This window comes from Bos mutus, chromosome 10, assembly GCF_027580195.1.
Source record: "Bos mutus isolate GX-2022 chromosome 10, NWIPB_WYAK_1.1, whole genome shotgun sequence".
Classification (NCBI taxonomy): Eukaryota; Metazoa; Chordata; class Mammalia; order Artiodactyla; family Bovidae; genus Bos; species Bos mutus.
This window is the reverse complement of record NC_091626.1, coordinates 63,126,234-63,150,774: the sequence shown is the minus strand read 5'-3', so window position 1 is coordinate 63,150,774 and position 24,541 is coordinate 63,126,234. Positions and strand designations below refer to the sequence as shown.

General features: G+C 38.6%; 1 long non-coding RNA gene across 4 annotated transcripts in view; it reads right to left on the bottom strand.

Annotated features, from left to right (window-relative positions):
* The window catches only part of LOC138989404 (uncharacterized), a 172,797-nt gene that overhangs the window by 100,395 nt on the left and 47,861 nt on the right, over positions 1-24,541 (bottom strand). For all 4 annotated transcript variants that reach the window (XR_011465674.1, XR_011465672.1, XR_011465673.1 and 1 more), the window contains one exon: positions 21,607-21,648. This is a non-coding gene — a long non-coding RNA (uncharacterized lncRNA). The remainder of the gene's footprint in view (positions 1-21,606; positions 21,649-24,541) is intronic.

Genomic DNA, 24,541 nt, shown 5'->3' with positions numbered 1-24,541 from the left:
CACCTTCAACAAGAGGCTCTTTAGCTCCTCTTTGTTTTCTGCCATCAGGGTGGTATCATCTGCATATCTGAGGTTATTGATATTTCTCCTGGCAATCTTGATTCCAGGTTGTGCTTCATCGAGCCTGGCATTTCACATGATGTACTTTGCATAGAAGTTAAATAAGCAGGGTGACAATATACAGCCTTGACGTATTCCTTTCCCAGTTTGGAACCAGTCCATTTTTCCATGTTCTATTCTAACTGTTGCTTCTTAACCTGCATACAGATTTCTCAGGAGGCAGGTAAGGTGATCTGGTATTCCCAGCTCTTGAAGAATTTTCCTTAGTTTGTTGTGATCCACACAGTTAATCAGCTATCAGTTCAGTTCAGTTCAGTTCAGTCACTCAGTCATGTCCAACTCTTTGCGACCCCATGAATCACAGCACGCCAGGCCTCCCTGTCCATCACCAACTCCCAGAGTTCACTCACACTCACGTCCATCGAGTCAGTGATGCCATCCAGCCATCTCATCCTCTGTTGTTCCCTTCTCCTCCTGCCCCCAATCCCTCCCAGCATCAGAGTCTTTTCCAATGAGTCAACTCTTCGCATGAGGTGGCCAAAATACTGGAGTTTCAGCTTTAGCATCATTCCTTCCAAAGAAATCCCAGGGCTGATCTCCTTCAGAATGGACTGGTTGAATCTCCTTGCAGTCCAAGGGACTCTCAAGAGTCTTCTCCAACACCACAGTTCAAAAGCATCAATTCTTCAGCGCTCAGTCTTCTTCACAGTCCAACTCTCACATCCATACATGACTACTGGAAAAACCATAGCCTTGACTAGATGAACCTTTGTTGGCAAAGTAATGTCTCTGCTTTTGAATATGCTATCTAGGTTGGTCATAACTTTTCTTCCAAGGAGTAAGCGTCTTTTAATTTCATGGCTGCAATCACCATCTGCAGTGATTTTGGAGTCCAAAAAAATAAAGTCCGACACTGTTTCCACTGTTTCCCCATCTATTTCCCATGAAGTGATGGGACCGGATGCCATGATCTTAGTTTTCTGGATGTTGAGCTTTAAGCCAACTTTTTCACTCTCCACTTTCACTTTCATCAAGAGGCTTTTTAGTTCCTCTCACTTTCTGCCATAAGGGTGGTGTTATCTGCATATCTGAGGTTATTGATATTTCTCCTGGCAATCTTGATTCCAGCTTGTGTTTCTTCCAGTCCAGCGTTTCTCATGATGTACTCTGCATAGAAGTTAAATAAGTAGGGTGACAATATACAGCCTTGAGGTACTCCTTTTCCTATTTGGAACCAGTCTGTTGTTCCATGTCCAGTTCTAACTGTTGCTTCCTGATCTGCATATATGTTTCTCAAGAGGCAGGTCAGGTGGTCTGGTATTCCCATCTTTTTCAGAATTTTCCACAGTTTATTGTGATCCACACAGTCAAAGGCTTTGGCATAGTCAATAAAACAGAAATAGATGTTTTTCTGGAACTCTCTTGCTTTTTCCATGATCCAGCAGATGTTGGCAATTTGATCTCTGGTTCCTCTGCCTTTCTAAAACCAGCTTGAACATCAGGAAGTTCACGGTTCACATATTGCTGAAGCCTGGCTTGGACAATTTTGAGCATTACTTTACCAGCATGTGAGATGAGTGCAATTGTGCGGTAGTTTGAGCATTCTTTGGCATTGCCTTTCTTTGGGATTGGAATGAAAACGGACCTTTTCCAGTCCTGTGGCCACTGCTGAGTTTTCCAAATTTGCTGGCATATTGAGTGCAGCACTTTCACAGCATCATCTTTCAGGATTTGAAATAGCTCAACTGGAATTCCATCACCTCTCATAGCTTTGTTCATAGTGATACTTTCTAAGGCCCACTTGACTTCACATTCCAGGTTGTCTGGCTCTAGGTCAGTGATCACACCATCATGATTATCTGGGTTGTGAAGATCTTTTTTGTACAGTTCTTCTATGTATTCTTGCCACCTCTTCTTAATATCTTCTGCTTCTGTTAGGTCCATACCATTTCTGTCCTTTATCGAGCCCATCTTTGCATGAAATGTTCCCTTGGTATCTCTAATTTTCTTCAAGAGATGTCTATTCTTTCCCATTCTGTTGTTTTCCTTATACTTCAATACAAAATAATAAGTTTTTTTTAAAGTGTTACTTGTCTAAAATTATTGGCAAAGTTAAACTTTACATAACAAAGTTTTCAGAATGTTGAGAAGTAATTGAAAATAGAATGATAAATATGTGTTTAGATTGAGAGAGTTTATTTCAATAAATCTTTCAAAATCCTTATCTTGAAATGTTGTTAGTAAATTTGTGGGTTTTTTTCTTTTTAAATTTGTTTTCCTGAGAGCATAGCTAATTGGTTTTATTGTAAAACAATAATAATAATAAGCAAACTCTCAAAAAAAATAGATACTACTGCAGCTCTTTGCTCCCACTTTCCTCTCTCCATCTTGAAAAGTAAGCACCATCCAGAATTTGGTGTTCATCACTCCGGTCCATATTCTACAATTCCATAACATATGTGTGTATCCACAGACATTATACAGTATGACTTTAATGTTCTAAACTTTCCACAAATGGTGTTACATTGTATATATTCTCCTGTGACTTTCTTTCTCCCAGTCCCTTAATTGTGCAATTAGGCCATGTTGAGACATTTACTGTACTGCTAAATACTCCTACTATTACTACTGGTACTAATTCCATTGTTGCTGTTGCTCTTAATAGATTTTATTTCTGGACCACATGGCGAATAATTGGTATGAAGACAACATCATTTATTTATTCGCTCTCCTGCTGATGGACACTGATGCGACGTTCACCTATTTGCTGTTCCACACAATGCTGCAGTGAGCATCACCTACATGCCTCCTTGTGTACCTGTGCAAGAGTTTCTAGGATAGATGCCTTAATGTGAAATTGCAGCATTATGGTGAAGACATATTCTCAACTTTACTAAAATTTTCCAAGTTGATCAACTTACACTTTCCTCTCCCACCTTGGCAGTGTTGATCCATATTGTTTTTACCCACTGGGATGGTCTTTTTAATTTTTACCAATGTGGTAAATGTGAATGGCACCTCACTGTGGTTTCCATTTGCATTAAGGTTAAACTCCTATTCCTTCCTGAATTGCCAATCTATATTCTTATCCATTTCTATATTGTGTTATCTGTCTTTTTTTGGTTTGTTTTAGGAATCCTTTACATATTAAGTTCCAATTCTTTGTCCATCACCTGCACTGCAAATACTTTCTCCCAGAAAAAAAAGATAGTTTTTAAAAATTAATTTATTTATTTTTAATTGGAAGATGATTGCTTTACAATATTGTGTTGGTTTCTGCCATATATCAACATGAATCAGCCCTAGATAAACATATGTCCCCTCCCTCTTCAGCCTCCCTGCCACCTCCCACCCCATCCCACCTGCTAGGTTGTCACAGAGCACCAGATCTGAGTTTCCTGAGTCATACAGCAAATTTCCACAGTCTATCTAATTTTACATATGGTAATGTATCTGTTTCAATGCTACTCTCTCAATTTGTCCCATCCTCTCTTTCCCCCACTGTGTCTCCATGCTATCTTTTGTAATACAGAATTTTGAAAAAAATCTAGTGAAATTTTCCAGTTTTTAATTTATGGTTTGAACTTATTTTGCCTTTTAAAATATACTTTCACACCCCAACATACAGAAATTTTAATTTTTCCTCCAAAAGAGTTAAAGTTTTGCTTTAGACATCAAAGTCTAATTCCACTGGAGTCATCTCTTGTACATAATGAAATGTGGAGCTTTCATCCTGTTTTTCCTCCTATGATTAACTGTTTCCCCCAGAACCATTTCTCATATAATCTATCCTTCTGCTGATCTGTATTGATAGCTCTTTATTCATTGAGCATGTTTTCTTACATGCACAAGCCTGTTCCTGCACTCTAATCTGTACTATTACTCCATTTGTCTATCTCTGTTTCTATTATTCCATTTGTCTATCTCTGTACTTACATCACACTGCTTTAATTACTTAATGTCATTACAATTTTGATATCTGATAAGGCATGTCTCCCTGCTAGCTCATCTTTAAAATTTCTCTTGCCTCTTCTTGGCCTTTTGCTCTTTTGTATTAAATTTAAAGTCAACTTACTAAATTCCGCAAAAAATGGAATTTTTAATTGTATTTAATTTTTGAAAGTGAAAGTGAAGTCGCTCAGTCATGTCCGACTCTTTGTGACCCCATGGACTGTAGCCTACAATGCTCCTCCATCCATGAGATTTTCCATGCAAGAGTACTGGAGTGGGTTGCCATTTCCTTCTCCAGAGGATCTTCCCAACCCAGGGATCAAACCTGGGTCTCCCACATCATAGGCAGATGCTTTACCTTCTTAGCCACCAGGGAAGTCCATTTAATTTTTAATTGTACTCATATTTGTTACTCAAGATTTGTTATATTAATATTATTTGTTAACAATATTTATTAACCTTTTCTATTTACTTTGAAAATGTGAAAGTGCTAGTCGCTCAGTCATGTCCAACTCTTTGTGACACCATGGAGAGTGGAGCCCACCAGGTTCCTCTGTCCATGGAATTCTCCAGGCAAGAGTACTGGAGTGGGTAACCATTCCCTTCTCCAAGGGATCTTCCTGAACCCAGGGATCAAATGCAGGTCTCCTGTATTGCAGGCAAATTCTTTACCATCTGCTGCTGCTGCTGCTAAGTCGCTTCAGTCATGTCCAACTCTGTGTGACCCCATAGACAGCAGCCCACCAGGCTCCCCCATCCCTGGGATTCTCCAGGCAAGAACACTGGAGTGGGTTTCCATTTCCTTCTCCAATGCATGAAAGTGAAAAGTGAAAGTGAAGTCACTCAGTCGTGTCCGACTCTTAGTGACCCCATGGACTGCAGCCTACCAGGCTCCTCCATCCATGGGATCCTATCTGAGCCACCATCTATTTACAAAATAATAATAAATCTTTCCATTTATTTACGTCTTCTTTAATATTTTCACCTCAAAGATTTGATACACATTTTGTGACATTTGTCACTCAGTGCTGTTTCTTATTATTCTTGAAAACAATGTTCTTATTTTAAAAAGTTACATTGACCAAACATTAGTATAAAAGAATGTGATTTTTGTGTGTAGATGTAGTGTAAATGAACTGTAGTACTCACTTGAGCCTGACCCTTTTCAACTCCATGAACTGTAGCCTACCAGGCTCCTCTGTCCATGGGATTCTTCAAGCAAGAATACTGGAGTAGGTTGAGATTTCCTTCTCCAGGGAATCTTCCTGACCCAGGGATCGAACCCAAGTGTCCTGTCTCCTGCACTGCAAACACATTCTTTACTTGCTGAGCCACCAAATTCTTGCATAAGAATCTCTTATCAAATAACTTTGATAAAATCTCACTATTACTTCCAGTATGTCTGCCAGTTCTCTTGGATTCTCTTTTTACAGAATTGTTTGGTCTACCATAATGAGAGCTTTTTTTTTTCCTATCTTTATTTTTACCTCATGTTTTCTTTAATCGATTGATTGACTGACTGACTGCGGTGGCCAGGATACCTGTTACTATGGCAACAAAATAATGGTAATGTGATAATGCCTGTTTGTTTCTTGAGTTTAAAAAAAAAAGTGTCTAACTTTTCTCCATTTATAAAGATTATTACCATTAGTTTTTGATATACAGATTTCATGAAATTAAGGAAGTTTTCATTCACTCCTTCTTTCCTTAGTTTATTTTCTTACTTATTTTAGGTGTTAAACTTCATCAAATGCCTTTTCTACATCTATTGAAACAAACATGTGATCCTTCTCTTTTATACACTGAAGTAATGAACTACATTAATAGATTTCTCAGATATTAGACTATGCTTGCAGTCTTGAGAGAAACTACTTTTCCCTAATATATTTATTTATATAGAAGAAATGGAGTAGCCATCATGGTCAACAAAAAAGTCCAAAATGCAGTACTTGGATGCAATCTCAAAAACGACAGAATGATCTCTGTTCATTTCCAAGGCAAACCATTCAATATCATGGTAATCCAAGCCTGTGCCCCAACCAATAACGCTGAAGAAGCTGAAGTTGAATGGCTCTATGAAGACCTACAAGACCTTTTAGAACTCATACCCCCAAAAAATGGCCTTTTCACTATAGGGGACTGGAATGCAAAAGTAGGAAGTCAAGAAACACCTGGAGTAACAGGCAAATTTGGCCTTGGAGTACAGAATGAAGCAGGGCAAAGGCTAATGATAGAGTTTTGCCAAGAGAACACACTGGTCATAGCAAACACCCTCTTCCAACAACCCAAGAGAAGACTCTACACATGGACATTACCAGATGGTCAACACCAAAATCAGATTGATTATATTCTTTGCAGCCAAAGATGGAAAAGCTCTATACAGTCAGCAAAAACAAGACAGGGAGCTGACAGTGGCTCAGATCATGAACTCCTTATTGCCAAATTCAGACTGAAATTGAAGAAAGTAGGGAAAACCACTAGACCATTCAGGTATGACCTAAATCAAATCCCTTGTGATTATACAGTGGAAGTGAGAAACAGACTTAAGGGACTAGATCTGATAGACAGGGTGCCTGATGAACTATGGATGGAGGTTCATGACATTGTATAGGAGACAAGGATCAAGACCACCCCCATGGAAATGAAATGCAAAAAGCAAAATGGCTGTCTGAGGAGGCCTTACAAATAGCTGTGAAAAGAAGAGAAGTGAAAAGCAAAGGAGAAAAGGAAAGATATTCCCATTTGAATGCAGAGTTCCAAAGAATACCAAGGAGAGATAGAAAGACTTCCTCAGCAATCAACGCAAAGAAATAGGGGAAAATAATAGAATGGGAAAGACTAGAGATCTCTTTGTGAAAATTACAGATACCAAGGGAATATTTCATGCAAAGATGGTTTTGATAAAGGACAGAAATGGTATGGACCTAACAGAAGCAGAAGATATTAAGAAGAGGTGGCAAGAATACACAGAAGAACTACACAAAAAAGATCTTCATGACCCAGATAATTACAATGGTGTGATCACTGACCTAGAGCCAGACATCCTGGAACGTGAAGTCAAGTGGGCCTTAGGAAGCATCACTACGAACAAAGCTAGTGGAGGTGATGGAATTCCAGTTGAGCTATTTCAAATCCTGAAAGATGATGCTGTGAAAGTGCTGCACTCAATATGCCAGCAAATTTGAAAAACTCAGCAGTGGCCACAGGACTGGAAAAGGTCAGTTTTCATTCCAATCTCAAAGAAAGGCAATGCCAAAGAATGCTCAAACTACTGCACAATTGTACTCATCTCACATGCTAGTAAAGTAATGCTCAAAATTGTCCAAGCCAGGCTTCAGCAATATATGAACCATGAACTTCCAGATATTCAAGCTGGTTTTAGAAAAGGCAGAGGAACCAGAGATCAAATTGCCAACATCTTCTGGATCATCGCAAAAGCAAGAGAGTTCCAGAAAAACATCTATTTCTGCTTTATTGACTATGCCAAAGCCTTTGACTGTGTGGATCACAATAAACTGTGGAAAATTCTGAAAAAGATGGGAATACCAGACCACCTGATCTGCCTCTTGAGAAATCTGTATGCAGATCAGGAAGCAACAGTTAGAACTGGACATGGAACAATAGACCAGTTGCAAATAGAAAAAGGAGTATGTCAAGGCTGCATATTGTCACCCTGCTTATTTAATTTATATTCAGAGTACATCATGAGAAATGCTGGACTGGAAGAAGCACAACCTGGAATCAAGATTGCTGGGAGAAATATCAATAACCTCAGATATGCAGATGACACCACCCTTATGGCAGAAAGTGAAGAGGAACTAAAAAGCCTCTTGATGAAAGTGAAAGTGGAGAGTGAAAAAGTTGGCTTAAAGCTCAACATTCAGAAAATGAAGATCATGGCATCTGGTCCTATCACTTCATGGAAAATAGATGGGGAAACAGTGGAAACAGTGTCAGACTTTATTTTTTTGGGCTCCAAAATCACTGCAGATGGTGACTGCAGCCATGAAATTAAAAGGCGCTTACTCCTTGGAAGGAAAGTTATGACCAACCTAGATAGCGTATTCAAAAGCAGAGATATTACTTTGCCAACAAAGGTCCGGCTAGTCAAGGCTATGGTTTTTCCAGTAGTCATGTATGGATGTGAGAGTTGGACTGTGAAGAAAGCTGAGCACCGAAGAATTGATGCTCTAGAACTGTGGTGTTGGATAAGACTCATGCGAGTCCCTTGGACTGCAAGGAGATCCAACCAGTCCATCCTGAAGGAGACCAGTCCTGGGTGTTCACTGGAAGGACTGATGTTAAAGCTGAAACTCCAATACTTTGGCCACCTCATGCGAAGAGCTGACTCATTGGAAAAGACCCTGATGCTGGTAGGGATTGGGGGCAGGAGGAGAAGGGGACGACAGAGGATGAGATGGCTGGATGGCATCACCGACTCGATGGACACAAGTTTGGGTGAACTCCGGGAGTTTGTGATGGACAGGGAGGCCTGGCGTGCTGTGATTCATGGGGTTGCAAAGAATCAGACACGACTGAGCAACTGAACTGAACTGATACATATACACACACTGCTGGATTTGATTAGCTAATAATTTACTTATGATCTCTATGTTAATAAATGAAAATGGGCCTATAACTTTCATGCTTTTCTTTCCTTATGCAATTTTGGGAACAAGTTTAAACTGCTTTACAAAAAGATTTGGGCATCTTTTTCTCCTGTTTTTGAAACAATTTACATTAAACAGCATTATCTTGCTATTTATCTATAACTATATTTATGCCTTTACATATGCAGTTGTCTAAGTCTGGAGCTTTTAGAGTGACTGAGGAAGATCTCTGATGACTATCATTATAATTTCTTTAATGATTACTGGCCTGTTCAAGCTATTTTTTGTGACGATATTAATTTTATATTTTTATCAGAAATTTACTTTTATAAACTTCAGATTTATCAGCATATAGCTGTTAGAAAATATTATTGTATGAATGCTACAAAGGAAGCTGGGAAATTTAGTTTTTATTCTGGGTAATTACATGTCCAGTTAAAAAATATTCTTTTTTCAATGTATAAAAAACTGAGAGCAAATGTTAGTAGACAATTTTCAGTCATTTCCACAGCTTCCCTAATTATCAATGTGCTCCAGGAGACAGGCTGATGCCATGGCCTTCATTGTGCTTCCCTGGTATATCTAAGGGGCCAGGGTGAGGGCAGACCTTACCGCCAACGGTGCACAGCTTGGAATTACCACTCTTGCTTTTTCTCATCATCAGGCTATTGGGCCCCTGGGAAACCCCCGCCTATCTCTCCCACCCCAAGGCTTCTCTATTTTAAAATTCCTCTTTGTCACACTTTTCTGGGCCTCTGAGAATGGAGGGAGAGGAGAAACATTCATGGGTTGGATCCCTGCCTGCCTCTCACCAGCTCTCTGTCCTTACCCCCCACATACCAGCTATATTCCCTTACAGCTTCCCATGAGCGCTTCACTCAAGTTTTTCCTTTATTTACTTACTATTTTCAGCTCTGAAGCCTCTCCAGGATTAGGTTTGGAGGAGGAGGCTGGCAGCCCAAGCTCGATGTCTCCCACTCATCAACAATGAGAAGTGCTTGTTTATGTTCTAATTTGGGGGGCCCAGAGGCCTCAGAGGAAGTTGTTGATGTCTCTCTGTGAGGAGAGGCACATGATGTTATCAGAGATGTTTCCCCTCCTTAAAGGAAATAAGAAATCAACCAATGGCCACAAAAGGAGATGTGAAAGGACATGAGCTGAGATTCAGTTTCTGGGAAGGGCCTGGACCCAGGTTGCTTCTCCTACAGGCTGAGCCCAAACGTTGCAGGGTTTGATGAGAACTTTCTGATGAGTTTGGGGGCCTCCAGAACAGTGGGGTTTTGTACTTTACTTCCCTAAGGAAACAGAGAAGGGCCCTAGAGAAGCCTCAAGTCCAGCCTGACTCAAGACAATGAACCAGCAATGCTGAGTGTCGTGTCCAGGTAAGTTGCCCTGACGGTAGCCCCACAGAGGCCCATGCACACTCAGGTAACACAGAAGAGCTTCTGGAACTGGCATTTGAACTGAAGAACACAGGTGGTTTGAGAGAAGGCTACAGATGGAAGACGGCTTATAACTGGGACAAAGAGGAAGCAGTGTGTGTGGAACTTGCTGACTACAAGCCAAGATGGAGCTGCAGACACCAGCAAGGGAGCTGGGTGAACACAGAACAAGGTCAAGGCCAGAGAGAAGAGGCCAGCAAGGGCAGAGGCTGCCCGGTTCACAGGCGTTCCCTCCCTCGGAACACTGCAGCCTCTGGAGTCTCAAGCTACCTCCAGGGAGCAGGAAGATGGATAATGTCAAGTGAATAGAAAAATTAGGCATAACAGATTATTTTAAACTGGAAGGAACTGAATTAAACTGAACTGGCAAGTTTAATTTTTCCACCATTAGCAAAGACTGAATTGCACCTGCAATGCAGGAGACCCAATTCGATTCCTGGGTCGGGAAGATCTCCTGGAGAAGGACATGGTAACCAATCCAATATTCTTGCCTGGAGAATATTGGACAGAGGAGCCTGGCGGGCTACAGTTCACGGAGTTGCACAGAGCCGACCACAACTGAGTGACTTTCACTTTCACAGAGATAGGAGGAAAGCTCCCCCATTTCACTTTTTTTGCATACCCAAAGTAAAATAGTGAATATCACATCGGAGACAACCCTCACTCTGATTTTTATCTTATTAGTTTAAACTTTTTTATACCATTTAAACCTTACCATTCTGTTTTGCTCAGTTAATCACTAAACATTATTTTCTTTCTAAGCTTTTCTGCCTTCCCCTCATATCTTCTATTTTATTATTGATTCACCTTTATTTCCCTTTATTGTTTATTAAAATCTCATTTAATTATATTTTTAGAGTTACAGATATTTGCAATGAGCAGCAAATACTATTGATATATAGATCTACAGGGTAATCTCTTCAACTCACCAATTCAACAGTTTTAAAAATTAAATAGAGTAAATATATTTATAATGAAAAATAAGCCAGACAATTTAAGATAGATCTTATAGCTTACCTAGCAAATAAAATAGTTTGACCTTTTAAATTTTCATAGCCAAACTTTAAAGTAGAGCAGCAGCATCTGCTGTTAATTTTTATAGATTGATATGTAATGCATTTTATATAAAAGAAGGTATCTGTTATGATCTAAAATTTAGATGTTAGGGTCTTTTTTTTAATTTGCAAAATACTACATCAGTGAGGCCACAGTCAGCTGGTTAGTTCCAATAAGCTGGTGAGTCAGAACAGCCTCCTCTTGCAATCATAGTTGACAACTTAAGTGAACAAACCCAGTTTTCTAGAGCCCGCCTTCCAACAAGTGTGTTATCAAGCATTCATCTCTCAACACTCTTTGAAACTCTCAGTGCAAACTTTCAATATTAAAGGAAGCTCTTTACCTTCTTAGTTAAGATATTTAGATGAAGCCACAAACTCATGATAAGAAACAGAGTAATTATAGATACAACTTACATTTTATGGCAAATCATACTGTAAATGTTTATTCACCATCTTCCTTGCTGCTGCTGCTGCTAAGCCGCTTCAGTTGTGTCTGACTCTGTGCGACCCCATAGATGGCAGCCCATCAGGCTCCACCGTCCCTGGGATTCTCCAGGCAAGAACACTGGAATGGGTTGCCATTTCCTTCTCCAATGCATGAAAGTGAAAAGTGAAAGTGAAGTTGCTCAGTCGTGTCCAACTCTTCACGACCCCATGGACTGCAGCCTACCAGGCTCCTCCATGGGATTTTCTAGGCAAGAGTACTGGAGTGGGGTGCCATTGCCTTTTCCCACCATCTTCCTTAGGTACCTAAATAAAGGCTAATTGCTAACCCAGTGCTTTCAACGGTTTCAACTTAAAAAGCATTTGTATCAACGGCTTCTTAAAGTTTTCCTACAAGTTCTTGCTTCAAAACAATCCGACCTCTGAGTTTAACTTTATATTAAGGCTGAATCAAAAACAGTGAGAGGGATAATTTAGTTCCACATATACAGTTTAAAATAGTTTACCCATACAATATTAATTTCATCTGTGTGTCTCTAAATCAAAGCGTAGACTTCACAAGATCATGAGTATTTTACTCTGTCCCTGTTATTATACTCAGGGGCATAATGCTATGGTTAAGAATACTCAAACATTGCTATTTTAATTTTCTCATCTCCAGTGTTCTTGAGAACCAGGAATTTTGGTATAGACAAAAGGAAATTCAAATGTAACAAAGTGAAGAAATTAAGTAAAAACCCTAGAGTCTTGAATTTGAATCAGAAGTGAGCTCAGTGGTAACATGGTGGCTCAGTGGTAAAGAATCTGCCTGCCAGAGATGTGGGTTCTATCCCTGGGTCATGAAGATCCCCTGGAGAAGAAAAGGGCAACCCACTCCAGTATTTAGCCTGGAAAATCCCATGGGTCGAGGAGTCTGCTGGGCCACAGTCGATGGGGTCGCAAAAGAGTTGGACATGACTGAGCACACAGCACGTATCATTATGAATTCATGAAGTAATTTTTCTTTGTAAGAGGGTGTCCCAAAAGTTTTAGGGCAATTTTAAGACTTAAAATTTCAAAAGTATAAATGTTACAGATTCACAAATCTTCCCATTTAGAAGTTTAATTATTTAAATGAATTTTATATTTATTTACTTTCGTGAATTTTGATTAATCAATTTGCCATCTTCAATAAGAGGGATTCCTGAGGAAAGAACAAAGTACCACTTGTGGCCTGTCTCAGCATCTAAACCTGTGTCCAAGTCAGATCAAGCTCTGGATCTAGAAATCAGTCTGCAGAAAATACAGGGACAGAGGGACATGCTAAATTCCACTGTGAGAATGCAAGCAGCAAAGTCTAGATGTGGAAAACTGCATGTCAAGGGGCCTGGGCTCTTCAAATATAAATGTCAGGAAAAGAACAGGACAGAAGGATGATCTATAGATTATATAAGACTTAAAAAAAGAAACTTCAAAAATGAGTGAGTCTATATTATAGAGGCTAGGGATGCACACAAAACTTAGAAAACTATAAAGACAAGGAAGTGATTACTATAAAAGTCAGGATGATGCAGCCATTATGGAAAGCACTACGGAGGTTCCTCAAAAAATTAAAAACAGAGTTGCTGTATGATCCAACAATCCCGCTCCTATGCATATACCCAGAAAAAAACTATAATTTGAAAAGATACACGCACTCCTATGTTCACAGCAGAACTATTTACAATAGCCAAGACATGGAAAGAATCATGAACAGATGAACAGACATACACATACATACACACACACACACACACACATATACACTAAAATATTACTCAGCCATAAAAAAGAATGAAATAACGCCATTTGCAGCAATGTGGCTGAATCCAGAGGTTAGCATACTAAGCAAAGTAAGTCAGAAAGAGAAAGACAAATACCATATGATATCACTTATATAGAGAATCTAAAATATGACAAAAATGAATATAGCTATGGAACAGAAACACACTCACAGACATAGAGAACAGACATATGATTGCCAAGGAAGAGGGGGAGTCGGGGAGGGAAGGACTGGGAATTTGGGATCAGTAGATGCCAACTATTATATATAGGATGGGTAACAATAAGGTCCTCCTATATAGCACAGGGAACTATGGTGATATTTTATCAGTGATAAACTATAATGGAAAACAGTATGAAAAAGACTATATGTATGTATAACTGAGTCACTGTGCTGTATAGCAAAAATTAATACAACACTGTAAATCAACCATACTTCAATAAAATTAGGAAAAAAGTCAGGATACAGTTACCTATGGTGGGAGAGGGGGCTTGTGATTAGATGGGGCATCCAGGGGGCTTTGTGGGTGGCTGAAAAGCTTTGTCTTGACCTGCTTGTTGGTTACAAGGATATTTATCTTATAATAATTCATTAAGTCATGCATTTATTTTATGTTATATATCTGTTTTTTATTTTATAACAAAAATATATAGTAAATATTAAAATAATTTTAAAATATAAATTCAAAAAGAGAAGAATACTTATGTGTAGAATCTGTCTTATAGGTTCTATTCACACAACTTTTTAAATTTTATCTTCTTTTCAGCTTTGTACTTTTCTTTAGTTTTTTTAATTTACATATAGTTAAATTTATTCTTTTCAGTTTTGAGTTCTCTGAGTTTTGACAAATGCCTAGACTTGTGTAACCGTGGCCTGGATCAAATCAGAACACTTTCATTGCCTCCAAAATCCCCTTGTGTTGGACTTTGGAGTCAACTCTCCCCCACTCAGTCCCTGGCAACCATTGATCTTTCTATTTTGACAGTATTGTCTTTTCCAGAATGTAATATAAATGGAATAACCCAGTGAATAGCCTTTAAATCTGGCTTTCTTCCCTGGCATAATGCACTTGAGATGCACTCATATTGTTGCATGTATCAATAAGTACCCCTCTTTATTGTAGAGAAGTATTTATCCTCCTTTTATTGCTGAGTAAAATGTTTATCAATATGTTAGTTGAAAGACTTTGGCTTGTTTCCAGTTGTTGGTGATGATCAATAAAGCTACTCTAAATATTCACATATAGGCTTTCATATGAATATATTTTTTCATTCCTTTTGAGTAAATTTTAGTAATTTTTTCCAAAAAATTGCATGGTTTTTACATTTTTATCCTTTAGTTTGTTGGGTGAAATGCAGAGAGGTCAGACATAAAGAGGGTAGCTGTGAGCATAGCTCAGGCCACATAGAAGAGGAAATTTATTTATTTTCCCCTTCACTCTGTCCTGTGGCAACCTTTTTAAGCTCTCCATAACTGACCTCTGATTTCCTTTAGTATTAAACCCTTTATCTCTTTTAGAAACAGAAAACTATGACATATATTTTTAAATTCAGCCATGGCTAGAAATTGTAGTTGAATCCAAAGGATATGTTTGGAGTTTATTGGAAAACTGCAAGAAATTAGACCTTGTGGACAGCTGCTTTGAAGAGAAAAGACTGAACCAGACATTGGGTCTTATTCAATAAGAGTAAAAACCAGAGAATATTTAGAAAACTTTTACTTTGAAAAAATTGTGAATATAAATATTAAACTACATTAGGGTAGTGACTCCATGTTGTCAGACAACCCTAACCTTGTTGCTAAAAGCTAAATTTAGTTATCAGTTATGGAAACATTAAATTTACTCATTATATGTTCATTATAGGAAATTAGATTTGTTAATTTAATTCAGTAATACAAAAAAATTTTGTAGCATATCAAGTTAAATAAGCTGCTATAAGAAAGTGACCCAGATATGCAGTGACTCAAATGAGAGAAACTTATTTTTCTCCGGTAATAGTCCAGAGGTAGGCAGACAATCTAAGCAAAAAATAAACTCCATTCCAGGGGGTCATCCAGGTATTCAGTCTCCTTTTCTCCTGTTGATTCATAATCACCAAGAACAGGAGTCAGTAAGCTTTTCAGTCTGCCATTATAGCATGAAAGCAGCCATTGACAATATGTTAATGAGTGGGTATGGCATTGTTCCAATAAAACTTCAGTCACAAGAACAGATGGCAGGCCACATTTGACCCACAGGTTACAGTTTGATGACTCTTGTCCCAGAGTGAAGTCTTCGTGGTTGAAGCTCCATTCATGCTCTGGTTTGTGGGACGGGATAAAAAGGCAGTGAAAGGTAAAACATTACTTAAAAGAGGACACATGATTTCTCCTAACATTCCCCTGACTGAAACTTACTAGTCACATGGCTACATCTATCTAGTTCCAATAGAGGCCTGAGAATGTCTTACCTGGGCAGTCATGTAACTAGGTTAAAAAGTGGGGGTCTGATTATAAGAAAGAAGAGAGTGGATACTGGGGAACAATTATTCACCTCTGCCACTCACCTCAAGTTGTAATACTAGCACTGTGGTCTTTAATGATTTATAGCTTCGCTGAATCATTCTGGAAGTTAAGTCTATGATTGTCTTTGCATATTAGTCAGAGGTATTCAAGAACCTCCCTCTCTTCATTTTCTCCCTATCAGCATCAACAAAGTCAGAATCCCAATCAAGTCAGGATCTGAGCAGAAAGTGAAAGACTCAGAGAAGTGGTCTATATGGAAAGCACAGAGAAGATGTGCAGAGATAAGAGACCAGAGCTCCAGAAAGGGACAGAAAAAGATGAAGCAGGCTTGTGGCTCTCCAGTTCATGAGGCCTGGGCACTTCCCGCTTTGAGTTCTGTGCATCTTCCTTGATTTCCCTTTGTGCTTGAGTCTCCTTGGGTGTGTGACAGGTAAAGTTTCTGAAAAACTGAATGTCTAAAAACAGTTTTTATTCTATACTCATACTTTATTAATAGTTTGGGGATGAAATTCATTTTTCTTCTGAACGTGAAGACATTACTCCATTTTCATCTAATTTCCAGTGTTGAAGTCAAGAAGTCAAAAGCTTTAGCTTCATTCTTAGTGATCTAAAACTTCACTAGAGGGAGGGATGCTCAAGCAGGAAGGGACATGGGTAAACCTATGGCTGACTCATGCTGATATTTGGTAGAAACCAATGCAATACTGTAAAGCAATTATCCTTCAATTAAAAATAAATATTTTTTTTAAAAAATAAATAAAACTCCACAATAATATGCTTTGATATGATCTTTTTTTCAGCTGTTTTTCAGGGTTCTCAGTAAACTCTTCAAATTTGAAAACTTTTATCCTTCAGTTCTAGAAAACTGCCTTGTATTCTTTCTCTGATAGTTACTCCCCTTCCATTTTTCTCTTGTTCTCTCTTGGTCTAGCATCTATTAGACTGATGTTGGACTCCTGAGTTGATATCTTATTTTGTTTTATCTTCTCTTCTCCTATCTATCTCTGAATCTTTCTGCTCCACTTAAAATTTAAAGTTGATGGTATCCTCAATTTTAAATTCCAACCCTTTAAAATTTATTTGCTATTTTATTTTTAATTTCTAAAAAAGTTCTTTTGTTATTTCTGAATATTCCATCTTTATATAAATCTCAATAATTTATTATGGATAGTATATCTTCTCTGATCTAAAGTTTTCTGCTGCTGCATGGCCTCTGCTTCCTCTGAGAGGCTTCTCCTTGATTATTTTGTTCTCTGTCTTAGGTGTTGGAGGACATCTTCAAATATCTGGATGTCCCATGGATTTCCATTTATATTTAAGAGTAGGGCAATTTAAAGGCGTGGTTGGAAGGTCTGTGTGCATGGGCGGGGTTTGCCTGATGGGGAAGAGAATGCTGCCTTCATCTCCGAGGATCACTATGCATCAGTGCTTAGAGATCTTTTTTTTCTCTTGAGTCTGTACAAGAATGAGATTTTGAATTGTGTTTTAGAAACTAATATCTTGTAAACTCTGCTCTATTTTTTTACCTACACAATGACAAGGAATAAATACCTAGGGAATTTATATGGCTTTTTATGTTGGTAAAGTTAACTGTGCAAGACAAGCATGATTCTAATCAGTGGTCTACTTATAAGAAAAAGGTGCATAAAATTCAAGCCCCCATGAGGAATAAAGTTTACAACTTAAGCGAACAAACACCATTCTCTCTTGCAAATAGAATTTTCTACTGTCTATGTACCATCATGATTATAAATTACAACTGCTGCTGCTGCTGCTAAGTCCCTTCAGTCGTGTCCGACTTTGTGCGACCCCATGGACGGCAGCCCACCAGGGTCCCCCGTCCCTGGGATTCTCCAGGCAAGAACACTGGAGTGGGTTGCCATTTCCTTCTCCAATGTATGAAAGTAAAAACTGAAAGTGAAGTCGCTCAGTCGTGTCTGACTCTTAGCGACCCCATGGACTGCAGCCTACCAGGCTCCTATTACAACTACTACTGTATTTAAAAGTTAAGTATCATGGAGACTCTCTGCCCCTAGTAACTAAATATGTAAGGGGAAGAAGTCAAAATATGTGTAAACTAAAAAGATAAACTTAAAGAGAACTTTGCCTCTCTGACTCAAAAATTGTGTCCATTGTATTCTTGATACACTCAGAATAAAGAATCCCTTAATTATCAATATTTCATTAATCTGAAACAAATAACTCTGAATCTGAAATACTTTGTTTCAACCAAGTTCTTCTTTCTCCATGTTTCTTACTACATACATTTACACCTTGTAACCTATTATTTTCTTTTAATTTTATGCATAGCTAGATTAAAGCATTTTCAAGTTAATATATTTTCACAAACCAGTCTTTTCCCCAGAAAGACGTTCAATCTCCTGCCTGGTGAGGGTGGGGATATGGGAAGAGGAGATAAGAGGTAATAATCTGACTACCAACGTTTGTGGCGCTAAAAAGAGAAAGATAATAGGAAGAGATCACGCCATTCAGTGCACAACCTTTCCCTTAATCTTCCTGATTTCAGAAAGTACCTCATTCTCACTTGCTTTTATAATTGAGTCAGTGTCATTCTAATAGAGATTGGGAAGACAGCAAAAGACTGTGTTCAGTTTAACATATTTAATTGGTAACCCTAATAGATATCTTTGAAAATATGATATACCTTATTAATTATTTTTAGAAATAAAAAAACAGATATCTTGCTTTACTGTTCATGCTGTCAAGAAAACTGAAGTGCCCCAATTATAGAGTACTGAACTTACTTCCCATGACAGAGACTGTTAGTTCTGACTCAGCATCTATTCTCCTTTTTTTCTTAAAAACTCTAAATTTTTTGTTTTATTGAGATATAATTGACATCTAACACTGACTAAGTTTATGGTATACAGCATCATAAGTTGATATCCATATATTGTGAAATGATTACCACAATAAGTCTAGTTAACATCCATCATCTCATATAGTTACAATCCTTTTCCTTATGATGAGAGTTTTTAGGATCTATTCAACAGTATGTGATACAAGAACTCAAAATTCTCCAAGCTGGGTTCAATAGTATGTGAACTGAGAACTTCCAGACATTCAAGCTGGATTTAGAAAAGGCAGAGGAACCAGAGATCAAATTGCCAACATTTGTTGGATCATAGAAAAAGCAAGAGAATTCCAGAAAAACATCTACTTCAGCTTCACTGACTACACTAAAGCCTTTGACTGTGTGGATCACAACAAACAATGAAAAATTCTTCAAGAGATGGGAATACCAGACCACCTTACCTGCCTCCTGAGAAGTCTGTATGCAGGTCAAGAAGCAATATTTAGAACTGGACATGGAACAAAGGGCTGGCTCCAAATTGGGAAAGGAGTACGTCAAGGCTGTATATTGTCAACCTGCTTATATAACTTATATGCAGAGTTCGGTTCATTTCAGTCGCTCAGTTGTGTCCAACTCTTTGCAACCCCATGGACTGCAGCACACCAGGCTTCCTGTCCATCACCAACTCCTGGAGTTTACTCAAACTCATGTGCATTGAGTCGATGATGCCATCCAGCCATCTCATCCTCTGTCGTCCCCTTCTCCTCCTGCCCCCAATCCCTCCCAGCATCAGAGTCTTTTCCAATGAGTCAATTCTTCGCATGAGGTGGCCAAAGTATTGGAGTACATCATGAGAAATGCCAGACTGGATAAAGCACAAGCTGGAATCAAGATCACCGGGAGAAATATCAATAACCTCAGATATGCAGATGATACCACCCTTATGGCAGAAAGCAAAGAAGAACTAAAGAGTCTCTTGATGAAAGTGAAAGAGGAGAGTGAAAAAGCTGGCTTAAAACTCAACATTCAGAAAACTAAGATCATGGCATCTGGTCCCATCACTTCATGGCAAATAGATGGGGAAACAATGGAAACAGTGACAGACTTTATTTTTGGGAGGCTCCAAAATCACTGCAGATGGTGACTGCAGTCATGAAATTAAAAGATGCTTGCTCCTTGAAAGAAAAGCTATGACCAACATAGACAGCATGTTAAAAAGCAGAGACATTACTTTATCAACAAGGTCCATCTAGTCAAAGCTATGGCTTTTCCAGTAGTCATGTATGGATGTAAGAGTTGGACCATAAAGAAAGCTGAGTGCTGAAGAATTGATGCTTCTGAACTGTGGTGTTGGAGAAGTCTCTTGAGAGTCCCTTGGACTGCAAGGAGTCCATCCTAAAGGAAATCAGTTGTGAATATTCATTGGAAGGACTAATGCTGAAGCTGAAACTCCAATACTTTGGCCACCTAATGCGAAGAACTGACTCATCTGAAAAGACTCCGATGCTGGGAAAGATTGAAGGAAGGAGGAGAAGGGGACGACAGAGGATGAGATGGTTGAATGGCATCACCGACTCGATGGACATGAGTTTAAGCAAGCTCTGGGAGTTGGTGATGGACAGGGAAGCCTGGCATGCTGCAGTCCAAGGGGTCACAAAGAGTCAGACATGACTGAGCAACTGAATTGAACTGATTCAATTAGCAACTGTCAAATACACCATACAGCAAGGATAATTATAAGTCATCATATTGTAATTACATTCCCAGTACTTATTTATTTTATAGCTGGAAGTTTGTACAAGCACTCTAATTTTAATTGGGTGCTCACCATAAAGCTAAAAAATGGCATTTCCCTATTTCCTTTATAGTACATTCATTCAACCATGTGAATAAGTTCCGTCCAATGAAAATTAAACAGAAGTGATATATGGAATTTCTGGAATGCCTCCTTAAAATGAATAAAGCTTAAAAGACTAGACAAATCAAAATTGAAAATCAAAATCAAATCAAAACTACAATGAGGTATCATCTCACACCAGTCGGAACAGCCATCATTAAAAACTCTACAAATAACAAATGCTGGAGAGGATGTGGAAAAGAGGGATCTCTCGTACACTACTGGTGGGAATGTAAGTTGGTGCATCACTATGAAAAACAGTATAGAGGTTCCTCAGAAAACTAACAATAGAATTACCATATGACCCAGCAATCCCACTCCTGAGCATATATCCAGACAAAATTCTAATTGAAAAAGATACATGCACTCCTAAGTTCATACCAGCATTATTGATAACAGCCAAGACATGGAAACCACCTAAATGTCCATCAACAGATGAATGGATCAAGAAGACATGGTACATACATACTACGGAATACTACTCAGTCATAAAAAATAATGAAATAATCCCATTTGCAGCAATACAGATGCAATCAGAGAGTATCATACTAAGTGAGATAAGCCAGAAAGAAAAAGACAAATACCATAAGATATCACTAAAATAGGACACAAACAAACCTATCTACAAACAGAAGCAGACTCACAGACATAGAGAACAGACTTGCAGTTGCCAAGGGGGAGGGGAATGGGGGAAGGATGGAGTCAGAGGTTGCAGTTACCAGCCGCAAGCTAATATATATAGGATGGATAAACAACAAGGTCCCGCTGCATAGCAGAGAACTATAGTCAATATCTTATGATAAACCATAATAGAAAAAAATATAAAAAGTAATAACTATATATAACTCAGTTATATGTATAATACATAACATATAAATATATATAACTTTTATATGAAAGAATATAAAAGAACATATATACATACATATATGTATGTATAACTGAATCACTTTGCAGTACAGCAGAAATTAACACATTATAAATCAAGTATGCTTCAATTTAAAAAAAATAAAGAAAGCTTACCCTTCTTCTTTCCTTCCTTCATCAGATGAGATGTTAGACCACCTGAAGACAAAAGCCACATCCTAGGATTAGTAGACCAAATGACTCAAAGAATGCTAGGTCCAAGGCATCTTCTTAAGTAAAGGATGTAGTTGAGAGAGTTCTCTGACTTACTTGGGTCCTGACTAAAAATCTTCATTAATTTCTAAAACCCTTGCCTTATCTTTTCCAACAGTCCATACTTATTTTTCAGGCTGCCTCTTACAGAGATCTAATTCCCCTTCTCAGTTCTAGTTTGTTCTTTTGTCCTGGACAATTCTCTAAAGATCTGCCTTTCTGCAGGCAACTTAATCTAGTACTGTTAGATCCCAAGCACAACTCAGTCATACTGTGCTCAGGTCAGATGGGTTAGACCCACAAGTGCTGCCATTCAAACATCTACTCCAAACCCATCAACCCATGAGCTGTACCTACTGGCTTCTTCTTTATTCAGTATACACTAGACTGTGCCTTGCAATGACTCAAGATTCTTCTCCAAGAATATAGGAAACCCTTTTAGCTATCCACCAACAGCTGTTTCCTCTTCAGCTATCCACCAACAGCTATTCCCTCTTCATTCTTGATAACGCAATCTCAACTTTCTTTATGAGGTACATTGGTTTCCTATTGCTACTGTAAAAAATTACCACAAATTTTGTGGCTTAAAACAACAAGAATTTATTTTTCTATGATTTGGAGGTCAGAGCTCTAAATGGGTCAACAATCCTCTGGAGACTCCAGGGCAGAATCCATTTCCTCATCTTCTATAACTTCTAGAAGTTGCCAGCATTCCTTGATTTGTGGATCCACAGCACTGCAATTTCTTTTTCAATCATCTCCTTCTCTGACTTCAGCCCTCCTGCCTCTACTTCAGAAGGACCTCTGTGGTTATACTGGGCCCCCTAGATAAACTAGGCTACTCTCCCCATATCAAGATCTTTAACTTAATCTCCTATGCAAAGCCCCTTTTCCATGTAAGGTAACGTATTTAAAGGTTCCAGGGTCTAGGACATAAACATCTTTGGAGGGCCTTTATCCTGCCTATCAAGGAGGCAATAAACCCAGTCCCTGAGGATGAATTGTGATTTGTTTAAACTAGTCATAACAATCCTATCTGTATCCCTTTGACAGTAATGAGTCGGTAAGGGGAGGATGCTGTAAGGCTGATGAGTTGTAGGAAGAAGCCTGGGTATCTCGACAAGATTTTCTTTCCAATAGGAAAGATGCAAAAGGAGAGAGTCCCGCTTTTCTGGTCACCTTTTTCTTATCTTTTGGATGTTATTATATGTGGACATGATGTGCTAAGTCACTTCAGTTGTATCCGACTCTTTGCAACCCCATGGATCATAGCCCACCAGGCTCCTCTGTCCATGGGATTCTCCAGGCAAGAATACTGGAGTGGGTTGCCACTTCCTCCTCTAGGGATCTTCCCAACCCAGGGATCGAACCCGTGTCTCTTAAGTCTCCTGCATTGGCAGGAGGGTTCTTCACCACTAGCGTTACCTGGGAAGCCAAAGCTACTGCAAATGCCTTGTGACATTTTAAAGGCCAAAACAACTGTAGAGATGCCAACGTAACAGCATCTAACCCTGGGATCACTTACCCTTAGATTTCCTAGTAAATGAAACACTTAAACGTTTTTAGGTTCATCTACTATTAGTAGGGTATTTTGTTATTTGCTGCTGAAGTAATTCTAACTAATACATAACTCTAAACGGACCTGAATTGCTTATCACTTGGACTCTGTTACTGGCCTGTAAGAATACTGACTCTTAGAAAATAGCTTCCAGCCATACAGGAAAAAAAAAAAAAAATCAGCATAAACAAAGATAGGCATATTGGTGATTTTAATATCAGAGGAATTATATTTGAGCTTCCAGGCTCTTGTGATGACAAGCTATTCTCTTTTTATCTTGTTTCATATTCTTCCTACCCTAAAGTGCACACAGATGGTTTCTATGTCTGGTCTCAGTTACTAGACAGTAAATTAAACAAGATAAGGCCTGTAAAGTACCTCTATATAGTAGAGCTATATATAGTAACTATTTAATGATTTATAGCTGTTACTATGGTGTATCCTCTGTGCCTGATGCACTTTATTTTGGCAGATTACATCGTATGATTCCTAACAGTGTCACCAAGTCCCATCTTGAGACAAACTAGACTGAGAAGATGCCTTCTCCATACCCTGATCCTCTCTTAGAGGATTAAAAATCACACTCAATAAAGAAGTTACTCTCTAAGAAAAGTCTGGGGAACCTTCATTTACTTTTCAAATAGGGACTCATAAATTAATTATAGATATTTTGATTTTAAAATGGGTGCTTTTGAATTGAAAGAGACAGGTGTACCCCAATGTTCATCGCAGCACTGTTTACAATAGCTAGGACATGGAAGCAACCTAGATGTCCATTGGCAGATGAATAGATAAGAAAGCTATGGTACGTATACACAATGGAATATTACTCAGCTATTAGAAAGAATGCATTTGAATCAGTTCTAATGAGGTGGATGAAACTGGAGACTATTATACAGAGTAAGGTAAGTCAGAAAGAAAAACACCAATGCAGTATATAAACACATATATATGGAATTTAGAAAGATGATAACAATAACCCTATATGCGAGACAGCAAAAGAGACACAGATGTAAAGAACAGACCTTTGGACTCTGTGGGAGAAGGCGAAGGTGAGATGATTTGAAAGATAGCATTGAAACATGTATATTTCCATATGTGAAATAGATTGCCAATCCAGGTTTTATGCATGACACAGGGCACTCAGGGCTGGTGCACTGGGATGACCCTGAGGAATGGGATGGGGAGTAAGGTGGGAGGGGGGTTCAGGATGAGGGACACATGTTCACCCATGGCTGATTCATATCAATGTAAGGCAAAAACCACTACAATATTGTAAAG